Genomic DNA, 14124 nt, shown 5'->3' with positions numbered 1-14124 from the left:
ACCTCTCACAAGCGGATTGAAGTGCCTCCTTTCCCTGGAAGGCATCCAGTCCCCATGGGCAGGGACCTTCTTCCACTACCCATATACCCAGAGGCGGCTCTAGCAATTTCGCCGCCCCAAGCACGGCAGCATGCCGGAGGGGGCGCTCTGGCGGTCGCCGGTCCCGCGGCTCCGGTGGACCTCCTGCAGACGTGCCTGCAGAGGGTCTGCTGGTCCCGCGGCTCCGGTGGAGCATCCACAAGATCCACCAGAGCCGCGGGACCAGCGGACCCTCCACAGGCATGCCTGTGGGAGGTCCACCGGAGCCACGGGACCAGCGGACCCTCCGCAGGCATGCCTGCGGGAGGTCCACCAGAGCCGCGGGACCAACTGACCCTCCACAGGCATGCCTATGGGAGGTCCACCGGAGCCGCGGGACCAGCGGACCCTCCGCAGGCATGCCTGCGGGAGGTCCACCGGAGCCGCAGGACCAGCGGACCCTCTGCAGGCACGCCTGCGGGAGGTCCACCGAAGCCGCCTGCCGCCCTCCCGGCGACAGGCAGTGTGCCCCCTGCGGCATGCCGCCCCAAGTACGCACTTGGTGCGTTGGGATCTGGAGCCAGCCTTGCATATACCAAAGGAGGGTGGGCTCCTCAGCCACCCCCCATTCCTCTGGGTCCCCTAACACTTCCTCCATTTCCTTTTTAATCTCATCCCAGGCTGACCCCTGCACCTGGTATGGGCCCTGGTTCTTCCTTATCCATTTATCCAAAAAATCCTTTACCCTGGCTTGCCAGAACCCGCAAGTTTGGAATGGGAGGATGTGACCATACACTTCCCAGCTCATGGCTTCCTAACTACATCTTAGCTGAAGGCCTTAGCCTGTCACAGTAAGTGAAGGCCATTCCACAGACAGTTATTTTGATTATTTCTTTTATATCTCTATAACTAGCTAAGTGATAAGAATACGCCTACATTCTTAAAGTATAGGCCTTTGCAGACAGGCCTGAATATCTATATCCTAACAGATATTACATATTTTGTGTTTAAAATCTATTTTAAAATTGAACAGAACATAAACAGAAGTTGTTTTGATATATTTACGTGGTTTTACCTTTACTGTAACTGGAACTGGGTACACAGTGGATTTTTTTTCTTCACAGGTAATTACAAAAAACTGGAAATATATTTTGATTTGGATTGAACCAAAACAAATGTTTGGGGAATCAAAAGTCGTAATATATTTCCTCTGACCCAATTTGAAATTTTGCATTTTGCTAAAAGCAAAAAAGGACTAGATTCCCAGGATGGCAGTGCCCTCCTTCTAACCCAATGATTAGGGCACTTATATGGGAGACCCGGATTCAACTTCCCCCTTTTTCTTGACAGGGAAAAGCTATTTGAACAGGTATCTAGCATCTTTCAGATGTTGTGCCCCAACCACACAGCTATGGGATGTGCTGGTGTGAGGTTTCGTCAAGCTCTCCTGTGCCATTGTGGTTAAATAATTCAATGGTCTTCGGAGCAGTTATTTGAATGTTGGTCTCACATATCCTGGGTAAATGCTCCAAGCTCTAGAGCTATTCTCATGCTTTTCTTCCTAGCCTTGGCCCTCAATGGCTATTCATTATCATTCATAATGGCACTTCATAGTTATCTGACTATCTATTAAACTTTCCCCTTTTTTGTGTAGAGAAGCGAAGATTTTATTTTAGTGGCATTTACCTTCATTTTGTATTTTCCAATTTTCAGAAGTGTGAGTTTATGTCACCTTAACGCCATCAGTTATTTAGTATTCTGGCTCATACATATACAGGATGGACAGAGGTTCAACCCTCCCAGCTCATGCCGGGGAGAAGGGAGAACAACTGAAACTCATGTAGTGGGGCTAGGCATTCAGAAGGTAACAATTCTGAACTTTGAGATCTACTCATGCAAAGTGCTAGGTAGGTTTTATTATTACTATTCCTTAGAAAAATAAGTCCTTCAAAAATATAATTGACAAAGGAGAGAGCCTACATTTCTACATTATTCTAGACTGGATTTAAATCAGAAAATGCACTAATATTTGCATTTCTAGTTATAGTTTCCAGCTGATTTCAGTCACGTGACACATGCTGATGGACAAAAGCATTGATCATTAGTAAGATAACCCTAGTATCTGTCTCGAACACTTGGCTTAGTACTTGAGAGCAGGTTAGCTACAGCTGTAGTCGCTTCAGCTTTAATCACCATGCATGTTCCCTTCACATGCACATTCTCCATTAAAAATGATACTTTGTTAAAACAGACCTCATCTGGCAATTGGTTTCACATAGACAGATCTCTGCACCCACATTGGCTCCAGTTGACTTCAATGTGGCTCGATAAGCAGAGGGGTCCAACTGCAGAATTGGGGTCCCCATTTGAAGACAAGGGGTTCCAACTGAAATGTCTCTTATTTCTTTGCAGAGTCAAGACCAGCTGAAAGGGGTAAGTTTGGTTGGGTTTGTGAACTCTTCCCTTCTGGCACAAGAGGTCTCTATGCTTGATGATTTAGTTGGTGTTGGTCCTGCTTTGAGCAGGGGGTTGGACTAGATGACCTCCTGAGGTCCCTTCCAACCCTGATATTCTATGATTCTATGATTCTATGATTTTATCACTGTCCATAAGGTGCTTCTTCCATTTGTTTCCCTGCCCCTCCCTTAAGGGAGTATCGTTCCGCAGAATTTTCATTAAACTCCTGTAAAAGCAGCAAAGAATCCTGTGGCACCTGGTGGCTCTCCTGGTTCATGTATAATGAGGGATGATTAGCACCCTGTGTTTTGTTGTAATCCTTGAATAAGGCCTAATAATGGGAGCTGGAGTCCAAATCCAAAATACTTTCCAGAATGAAGAAGTGCCACATAGCACTGAATATAGAATCATAGAAATGTGCAGGGCCGGCTCCAGGCACCAGCCTACCAAGCACGTGATTGGGGCGGCACCTTGGGAGGGGGCGGCAACCAGGGTTTGTTTTTGTTGTTTTTGGTTTGGCCAGGCAGCACTGGGGGGTCGGGGACTTGGGCGGCACAGTGCAGCGCTGGGTGGGGGGGCACTGGGGCGGCGCTATGGGGCGCGGGGGGGGAGGGGACTTGGGCAGCGTGATGGGGAGCTGGGGGGCGGGGACTTGGGTGGTGAGACGGGACGCAACGCTCAGGGGGGCAGGGACTTGGGCGGCTTGACACGGCGCTGGCGGAGCGGGGACTTGGGCGGCGTGACACGGCGCTGGGGGGGCGGGGACTTGGGCGAGGCGACGCGACGCTCGGGGAGGGGTCGGGCGGCGCTTGCGGGGGCAGGGCGGCGCTCTTTTTTTTTTTGTTTGGGGCAGCAAAAATGTTAGAGCCAGCCCTGGAAATGTGGACCAAGAAGTGACCTCAAGAGGTCCTACAGTTCATTCCTCCATGTTGAGTCAGGACCACATAAACCTAGACCATTTCTGAGAGGTGTCTAACCTGTTCCTAAAAACCTCCAATCATGATGATTCCACAACCTCCCTTTGATGTCTATTCCACAGATTGACTATCCCAGAATAGACATTGAGGGGGCAGGGCGGCGCTCTTTTTTCCTGGTACCCTTAGCACAGTCTGTGACTCCTCTGAAGTCTCTCACCCTTCTCCTTCCAATAGCCTCACTCTTCCTTCCCTTAGCTTCTTCTATCTGTCTCTTCCTCTCCCTCCCTCTGAACTGCACCCACAGAATTCTAACACAGCCACTACTCCTGATTCCACCCCAAAGTAGCTGTCTCTAGTCCAGGGGTGGCTCTAGAAAATCTGCCGCCCCAAGCAGGGTGGCGGCCGTGCCGCTCGCGTCGCCCTTCCCCGGTCCCGCGGACCGTCCCATGGTCCCGCGGCTCCAGTGGAGCATCCACAGGCATGCCTGCGGGAGCTCCGTCCGAGCCGCGGGACCAGCGCACCCGCCGCAGTCATGCCTGCGGGAGCTCGAGCGGAGCCGCGGGAAGAGGGGACCCTCCGCAGTCATGTCTGCGGCAGGTCCGCTCATCCCGGGGCTCCGGTGGACCTCCCGCAGCCATGACTGCGGGAGGTCCGCCGGAGCCAAATGCCGCCCTGCCGGCAAAATGCCGCCCCACGCGCCTGCTTGGCGCGCTGGGGTCTGGAGCCGGCCCTGCTCTAGTCACACTTGGTCTTCCTTGGGAAAAGGAGATGTGTTAGAAAGTGTGTGAATTAACATATTTAATGAACACTTTGTTAAATTCAACAAAGCAGCTAGTGTTGATGAAGATAAACAGGTTTGCAAAAATATTAGCTGATTGTGATTAACTCTAGGTTTTACCTACAGACCTTCCACCATTTCTTAGGCCCTCAGCAGGTCCCCTAGGTGAGTGCTCACTTCCACCTTTTTGCAGCTTTCCCTTCACTAGAAAAAGGATCATTTTCTCATATACATTTAACTCAAAACAGAGAAGGGATGCTGCAGGCTCTAGAGTTCCTCCCTCATGTGGGGTCACCTGCGAATTTCCTCTTCGACGATGGCACTGCATGGGAATTCCAAACTTACAGACAAATTCCTGGTAAACCAAATCTGATCTGCAGTCAGATAGAAAAAGATTTTAAACAAAATTAAATTATTTAATCAAGTCTCAATTTTACTTCTCAAAAACTGAGCAGACAGTTACAGAAAAGAGGGTTGAAAAGCAACTTACATCCTCAGTGAGCAAATGCTAGAGATTGAACTTTGCCTATCCATCTGCCTCCACTGTCCTCTGTGATTGTCCCCATCCGAATGCTATCTCACCCCGATCCAGGATTCATTGTCCCTGTGTCCGGATTTATCATTTTATCTCCCAGGGAGACAAAGTGTGTGAGGTAATATTTTTCACACACCTTGTCTCTCTAATATATCTTATCTCTAATATCCTGGGACCAACACAACTACAATAACACTGAAAAGCTCAGTGTGGCTTGAAAGCTTGTCTCACTCCCCATAAGAAGTTTGTCCAATAAAACATATTACCTCACATCCCCTTGTCTCTTTATCTGCTAGGGAGTCCATTTCACTCAGCCTAACCGCTTGTCCTGGTGGGAAAGGTGACTGCCAGGGCCCTCAAAGTTAATGGCCTGGGTGATTGTCACTGTTTGCATGGATGTGCCATTGTGTTTTAATGGCCCATGTTCCTGCTGGATTACTATAGGTCTGTCCTGTTGCCTGGAAACCTCTGTTTCTCCCAGAGCAAAGCTGGTTACCTACCTCCTCCCCTTTTGGTTCGTAGACAATACGAATATACTTTCCAGCATGAAGGTTGAACATGTGTATCGGCGACTTATCTAGAATATGATTAATAAATAGTTGTTCATCATTACAGCATCACACTAGGGTCTTTGTCCACATGAGGTACTTGAGGTGTTAATGAAAGCCTGCCAGGTAACACATTTTATACCACATCTCATATTCCCAACGCAAGCAAAGCCTAAGGGCCAAGTTCTGCCAGTGGAGCTATTTGCAGCATAAGGGTGGCATGGTCTGTCCCTAAACAAACATTGCTTTTTCTGTCAAAGCAAAGTTCACCATCGGGATGTTCTGCGGAAAGTACTGTGCTTCCACCAGAATCTGTGAACAGAAAAGAACAAACACTTATAAATCTAACCTTGGTTTATAATTCAGGGAATTGTCTGACAACAGGTGCTGACTGGATTCATCTGGGCTTTAACAGTTTGTGATCTGTTCTTCAAGGGAAAATGAAGTAATCTATGTTCTAAAATGGCAACATGTGCCAGCTTTCTTCCCCCTTTATGCCACTGTGCTTCTTGTTTTCTTGAAAGCCTGACCTTCATTTGCCTAGTAATTGTGATTGTGGTTTCAGCAAACAAATACACACCCACACAAACACACACAACCTAGAATCATTTTCTATATTGTAAATAAAAAAAAAAAAATTCTGGAGCAGGAAAAAAAAATTCTGTAATGGATATTTTCAGAAAGTGCAGGCCATATTTTTGTTTTGTTCTACAGAAAACATGGACTTTCCTAAACTGGTCATAGATGACAAGATTCTCATGGACATTCTTGTTCTTGCCCTCATGCTCATAGCCATTGGGATTGCTTTCCTCATTTATCATCGCAAAGGTATGAAAACCTTACTTCTGCATGGCCTCACTTTCTCTGTACTTATCATGCTAATCTTGCAGCTCTTACTCAGTCCTTAGCATCAAGGGGAATTTTGTTGTTTAGAGGTTGCAGCTTTTGATCCACAGCTTGCCAGTTTTACAAAAGATTATCAGAGATGTGATCCAGAATTTGAATCCAGACTTTTAATTGCTCCCACACAAACACTTGTGGGTTTGAAGCCAGTGTTTTGGCTTTTGTGCTATGAAATTTGGCTCTGATCTCGATACTCATCACTGAGTTCTTGTGTTTGGTTATTTGTTTAAAACTCCCTAACAATAGGAAATGTTGATTTGTAATGGTCCAAGGGTCAAAGCAGTGACTAACTGCTAAGCTATTTTTATCCAAATGTCATAAATCATCTGTCTTTCATATTATGGAAACAGAAGTACACAGGGATTAAAGTAATTTACAGGATTTACCGGTACTGCTGGAGTCCTGAGGAGGGCGTGGCCTCACCTGAAAGAGGTGTGGCCTCATCCGGAAGAGGCGTGGCCTCTCAAGATTTAAAGGCCCTGGGGCCTTTAAATCAACCAGGGGCTCCCAGGGTTTCAGGGGCAAATTAAAGGGTCCAGGGCTCCGGCCGCCACGGGGAACCCTGAGCTTTGCCGGGATGGGGCCGGGATTTAAAGAGCCCAGAGCTCCTGCCGCTGTGATGGGCAGCCCAGAGACCTTTAAATCCCCAGCATGGAAGCTAGTGCGATCCGGCACGGCGTACTGGCTCTTGCCGGTATGCCGTACAGGACCGTACCGGCTTACTTTCACCTCTGGAAGTACAGAATACAAAAAAGGGGCTTACTCATATTGCAGCTCGCTGTATGTTCTGGCAAGTGGAACATAGTTGTTTATATGGAGAAGAGGGGGACTAAGACAAAATATTTAGAATGATCAGTAATTTCACAGATTAATAAGGAAATCATTAAAAAAAATGTTAGAAACAGTAACTAACCCATTTAATTAACACTTTTTTTTAAACTGCACATAGCAACCAATGTAGACTGAGTCAGACATATCTAAGAACATGTTAACAGGTCATGATTAACCCTAGAGTAAACATGGCTTTTTTTGTCTATAGCAGCTGCTTTAACATGTTAATTAAACTCTTTTCCCAAGTGTTCCAAAGCTAAGAGTGAGACTCTGCCAGTGGTGCTTCTTGTGGAGTAAGGCACTACCCCATACGCGACGTGTAAAGGATTAGGCTATTTGATAGCACTCTCCTCCTATTGGACTAAGCTTTGTTCTTCTGGGGCTGCGCACTCTCTGAGGTTAATTTGATGGTGCTTTCTCAAGGAACCCAGGGAAGCTACCTCCGTTGGGGTAGTTTTTTTAATTGAGCATAACCTAACATAACCAAAGCCTTGCATGTTCTTACTTCAAAGTCTGCACAAGCATAGCAGTCCTTTTTCCCAAAATCATCTCGCACACCAGTAATTCCAGTCACAGATTTCCTGGCTCTTACCTCAGACCATCAGCAATACAGAGCTCCCAGGTTAGTCTTTCCTCATCTGTTTGCTTTTCTGGTGCAGTTCCCCTCAGCAGTAACTAGTAGCAGTCCCTCAGGACACTGCCTCTGGCCCCTCAAGTTCCTGGAGAGTGTTGGAAGTACCTTTCCGTCCACCCCTTCCTGCTGCTCTTTTTATTTACGGGTCAGCTAATAAAGTTCTCCTCTCAGCTGCAATGGGCAGGGCTACTCAGACAGCCAGACCAGGCCAGCTCCAGGCCACTGACCCCAAAGGAACGGTCCCCTTATTCCTCCACAGGTGGCAAAATCTAACTCTAAACAAATGTGGACCTGAATGAAAACAAAGTTAACTATATGGAAGTTCATGTGTAAAAGACAGCACTTCTGTTAATGCTCATGAACAGCAAAAGAGTCAGGACTTGTCTGAATCTAGCCTTGGATTCTGTTTCAGAGAAGTGTTTGAGAACAGGTTCTAGTCATCCAGTTCACAAGTTGTTCATCAGGAGACATGGAGCTGCAGAGGTCCCGGTACGGCAACATTACCTGTCCTTCCTTCCCCCTGAGGCCAAAGCACTGTTTCATGCAGATGTTGGAGTCTATTGTTGATATCTGATCGCCACTAATAATTGTCATGTTCTGTTTTTAAATGTTGGGGATGACATTCAAGGACACATGCCACCCACTGAGGTTTGTTTAGATTGGGATCTCTTTAGGCAGGGATTGTCTCTTACTATGTGTCTGTTCAGCAGCCAGCACAGTGCAGCCGCTGCTCTGGTTTGGTCTATGGTCTAGGAATTTTTCTAAGGAAGCTCTCTAGCTCGTGTTATACAGGAGGCCAGAGGAGGTGATCACAACGGTCCCTTTTGGACTTAGACATTCATAGATTCATAGAATCCAAGTGCTAGGATGATATTATATTGTAGGTGGGGCTGTGAAAATCCACCTAAATTTGGTCACGTTTTAAGCCTCTGAAAAATTTCATTTTGCACATGATGGTAGAGATTTTTTTGAATGTAGCCACTAAAATCTGCAGAGATTCCAGCCTCACTGAGCATGCTCCATCCCTTCACAGCACTTAATGTGGACCAGACTGTGCATGCACCATCCCCACAGAGACACTGAACACTCTCCGAGCCCAGGGCTGAGGAGTTTCCATGTAGTTGTTGATCCTAGCTGCTGGAAGCTAGAGCTCTGGTTCCAGTACAGCAAGCCTGGTACACTGCCCAAGAACTGGGGAATGGATAAACTGGCATGAAATGTTGTCTAAATGGAGATGTTCCTGCAGCATTTTTATTTTAACAAGTTGGCATTTTCTGATTGGAAAAATATCCCCTTGGAAATTTTCAGACCGATTACTTTATCATTCCCAATGGTTATTACCTGCTCCAAGGGGCAGAGTTAAGGTTGTGTTGCAGAGATGGGGCACCTGAACTTTGAATTTCCTGGTTTTCAGAGGTTACATTTAGCCACTCTCTGCTGTGAGCAGGGGGTTGAACTAGATTACCTCCTGAAGTCTCTTACAACCCTAATCTTCTTTGATTCTATGATTATGAAAGGGCATAAGGCACCACGGGGCAACCTTAACTCTTCAGTAACAATGTATTTGCATATTTAATAATAATTACAATAATACCAAATGAGAGGAAAAAAGAAAATGGTGTTGTGTTGTGCTCCTTGCTTTCTGCATAGTCCAAGAGTTACTTATTTGTTGCATTTGTAAAATAGTTATAATCATGGGTTAGCCTAAAACAAACAAAACCACCTGGAATGATGTAAAATTATTCTCTATGTTTAATATAGAAAGGTATTCCTAGAGCTATGCAAATATATATATTACAGACTTTGAGCAACTACAGGGGATTCTCTTGCCTTGTTCACCAGAAAACATAGAGCCGTCCAAACTGCTGCTAGCTGAGATCATTCTCCTGATCATTGCTGTAATTTCCCTCTTCGGTCTCAACATCATCGGAACCATGTTCCTCACTTACTGTTGCTCAGATATGGAACCAGATTTTCTCTCTCTTACACACACACACATACACACTTGTGGGTGGTGGATCCAGCGATTTTGTTCAGCTCATTACAGACAGAGACATTGGTCTCACTGGGTACACCATCTGCTTTGCCGAGTTTATACTTTAAGAAACTTTTGCATTCAAATGAATACAGTGTATTTCTTGAATTGCTCTCACATTTTAAATATTTCTTAGTGGCCGAGCTGTTAAACAGCTAAATTGAGTCAGTTGTGGTCTCTCTGGGCCACCTTTTAAATAGTCTATTGATTTGCTTCCACATTCTCTAGAGAGATAAATCCTTCCAAAGATTGTCAAAAAGAGAGTTTCCTTTGTAACCATATTCTGAACCAGTATTTAAAATCTGAAAGTGTACCAATATTTCAATCTCTACATGGAATTTTCAGCTGATCCCACTTTAGGGCAGATGTATGGAGATAGGAAATATGAGATTTATGGTAGCATGCCAAGCCATTAGTAACCCCATCCCACTATCGTGTCCCTCACACTTCTCTTGATGCTTGAGGACATGTTAGTGTCAGCCATTTGTCCTTCGGCTTTGATCTCCTTCCAGCTCTGTGTTTGCATGTTTCATCCATTTACTCAGTATTCTTAAAATGCCTTTGTTAACCCTAAGACCCAATCCTGCAGGTGATAGTGGGGATGGGCTCCTGTGCCCATGCAGAATTCAGTGGGGCTCCCCAGGTTCAAGATCTGTTTGAGCAGATTCTGTCTCAGGTTCACGGCTGTGTTTGGAAAGCAGTGTACTCAATGAAATGCCTGTTATTCCTTTGCAGATTCATCACAAACTTCTCTGGGTAAGTTGCGTTGGGATTCTAAACTCTTCCCATCTAACACATGGTGTCTCTATGCTGGAAATATGCACCCATTGTGGGTTACTGCTTCCATCTACCTCCTCGCCCTTTCCTCAAAAGCATCTAATCACTCAACAGGCTTTTCATTAATCTCCCATTAATTGACATAAGTCAAACTGAAATGAGTCTGGTTTAAACTGAAATAAGTCTGTCTATGCTGGAAATGCCACACCTGTACAGATTTAGTGTAGACGGAATTCTTTCATTGGCCTAGTGCTGTCTATGTACAGACTAGATGAGGCCAAAGTCTTTTGCACCAGTTTCAAATCACACCTTGTGTTAAATTGGAGTAACTCTGCTTGTAGTCAGTTGGTGATCTGTTCTTCACGGGATATGAAGCTAACTGGTCTTAGCATGGCCCACCCCTCCTTCCTCATTATGCCCTAGTATTGCTTTATGTAGGGCATGAGATACTTTATATCTGATCACCACAAATAATTCACCAACTGATTTTAAAAATGGGAAGAAAATGCAATATGTGACATATATTGTGGTTTATTTACATTATGGACTACTTGGGACAAGACTGTCTCATGCTGTGTGACTGTGCAGCACCAGACCAATGGAGCCCTTATCACAGCTGGAGGCCTATGTGCAATACAATGGCCACCTTCTGTTGCCATCCACACATTCGTGCCCCATCTGTCCTTTGGTCTGCACATTCCCATGTGCGACCTGTGGACAGTTTTCTTCCGTCAGTAGTTTTAGTCCCATATAGTGGACCTGGCAATGTTAGGTCTGGGACTTTGGGTGAGAGGTGTAGTCCTAGAGTTGTTCTGAAATACTGGGATGGACACTATTACATTGTATCCCATAGTGCTGTGTATAGGAGGAGTAAAATAAGAAATTTAGTGTAGTGACATCACAAATGAGGCCTTCATATATAAATTTCTTGTAATTAGTTACCACTCAGTACTGTCCATCCATGTTATAAGTTACCCTTACTTCTAGTTGTTGCCATCTTTTACATTTCACTGATCAGAGACAGGAGCAGCTAGCTTCTCTGGTTGGCCTGTACCATTGAGGCCATACACTGGAGTTGCAAAGTGATCAACACTCCTGGCATAACAAGCCATGTGCAACAAAGTGTCCTGTGGCACCTTATAGACTAACAGACGTATTGGAGCATAAGCTTTCATGGGTGAATACCCACTTCGTCGGATGCTTGACATGTCTATAAGGTGCCACAGGACTTTTTGTCGCTTTTTACAGATCCAGACTAACACGGCTCCCCCTCTGATACTTGAAGCCATGTGCGGTGATCTTTAGATTTGCATTGCTCTGTGGTACACCAGAAGTTGATGTAGATCCAGTTATTTCTCGTAGATGCTGTTTTCCAGATAACCTACTGAATAGACAGTAACCAATTTATCAAATGTTGCTGTGTCAGTATTCAATATGGGTAATCTGACACACTGAACAAGTTTGTTTTGAATAGCATGTGCCTTAGTTAGGACGCAGTGTCACTGACCCAAAATTATGACAGATACTGACAGGGAATTTGTCTATGCAATTTGACATAGTGCCAATTTACCACTGTTTTTGTTATGCACTGAGGGCAATGCCAGTTAGCTCTTTCTTAGTAATAAGGTCGGGCAATTATTTTTCTCTCTCTCTTTTAAATATTCTCACATGAGTTGGTTATGCTGGTTACTATGTAACTCTCATAAGCAGTATAAATAATGTCTTTATCACTTAGATTTTCCTTGCTATTTTGTTAATTTTTGACTTGTATTTGATTACACAGTTTAGCAATGTCACGCCCATTATAAATGGTGTACTGTTTATGCAGTAGCCAGGCCCTTAATATCATGAATTACAGGTTCAGAGACAGTTTACACTGCCTGGTTGTTAAAATAGTTAATGTTTTATTAAATATATATGTACATATATTTTCCATATTACCCCTCTCCCAAATAGGTTTCTAGATTTAGATAATTTTGCAATATATCTAATAATTTCAGCAACATTTTGTAGTCTCCTATTTTGAAAGATGCCAGACTGTGAAACAGTTTTTTTCCCCCAGCCCTTGAATCTTGTGCACATTCCTGATAAATTCTAGAATAGCAGTTAACAAAAAAGTGGACAGCAATAACACAGTTGCTTTTACACAGTAGCCACATTCATCCATATTGTCAAAGATTTAAAACCACAGGCACATGAACTCATTTTGCGTAATAATATACAGTTTAAATAATGATTTGACCTGGAACAACTAATGGTTTCTATATCTCTATAGATGACTGAATAGTCAGTTGTCCATATATGGTAGACTGAGGTTTAGATAACCAGTGTGCTATATATATTAGGGCTGTCAATTAATTGTAATTAACTTATGTGATTAACTCAAAAAATTAATCACAATTTAGAAAATTAATCGCAGTTTTAATCACACTGGTAAACATTAGTATACCAATCAACATTTATTAAATATATTTGTGTCAAATATAGTGATTTCAATTATAGTACAGAATACAAAGTGTACAGTGCTAACTTTATATTATTATTTTTTATTACAAATGTTTGTTGCACTGTAAAAATTATAAAAGAAATAGTATTTTTCAATTCATAAAAGTATTCTAGTGTGATCTCTTTAATGTGAAACTGCAATTTACATATGTAGATTTTTTGTTACATAACTGCACTCAAAAACAAAACTATGTCAAACTTCAGAACTTACAAGTCCACTCAGTCCTACTTTTTGTTCAGTCAATCACTCAAACAAGTTTGTGTACGTTTATGGGATATAATGCTGCCTGCTTTTTATTTACAATGCCAGCTGAATGTGAGAACAGGTGTTCGCATGGCACTTTTGTAGGTGGTGTTGCAAGCTTTTTATGTGCCAGATATGCTAAATATTCGTATGGCCCCTCATGCTTCAGACACCATACCAGAGGACACGCTTCCATGCTGATGATGCAAATTAAAAAATAAACGTGTTAATTAAATTTGTGACTGGACTCCGGCTTTGTGTTTTACCCGCATTCTGACCTATATTTCACGTTATAGCAGTCTCGGCACATGTTGTTTGTTTTAAGAACACTTTCATTGCAGATTTGACGAAAGGAAGATTTTAGCAGTTAAGCACTAAATTTAGTATAAAAAATCATAAGTAATGCACACGTTAAGGGAGTAAAAATGAATGTCTATGCAAAAACTGTGACAAGGTATATTGTTTTCCCTTGCTGAGCAATCTGTTTTAGCATTAATTATTTAGTGATAGCAATTCCATTTTTGTTAACAGTTGGAAGGACAAACTTTAACAATACTACTTCCCTTTAACCTAACATAAAGGAAAATAGTACAAAAATTAAACCACGATGAAATTTAAATACAGGTCTATGCAAACACTTTGAGGGCATTAAAATTTCATGACACTTGATTGTGTTTCGGTGACAAAGGTGAACACCTGTTAAAATTGTTTGATTAGCATTATCATTTTGCAATATAGCCAGACAAAGTATATATTGTTATATTTTTGACATTTTTGCTATAACATACTTATTACTATATTTTAATATTTTATAAAGGTGCAAACAAGTGTATAAAAACCCAAACAAGAAATTGACATTTTGTTAATATTACTTGTTCATTAATGTGCAGGATCCCCTTATGTTTTTCCTTTGAATAAAAAACCTCTGATTAATGAAAGAGA

At 43.4% G+C, this 14124-nt stretch overlaps 1 long non-coding RNA gene across 1 annotated transcript; it reads left to right on the top strand.

The window, feature by feature from the left end:
• The first annotated feature begins 2295 nt into the window (after positions 1-2295).
• LOC120388442 lies at positions 2296-9554 on the top strand. The gene is made up of 3 exons (XR_005590581.1): positions 2296-2451; positions 5968-6081; positions 9464-9554. It is a non-coding gene; the product is annotated as an uncharacterized LOC120388442 (long non-coding RNA).
• The last annotated feature ends 4570 nt before the right edge of the window (positions 9555-14124 follow it).

The sequence above is a fragment of the Mauremys reevesii genome, linkage group 22, assembly GCF_016161935.1.
Source record: "Mauremys reevesii isolate NIE-2019 linkage group 22, ASM1616193v1, whole genome shotgun sequence".
NCBI lineage: Eukaryota > Metazoa > Chordata > Testudines > Geoemydidae > Mauremys > Mauremys reevesii.
Note: the sequence above shows the minus strand (reverse complement) of the source record. Positions and strands in the feature narration are given on the sequence as shown.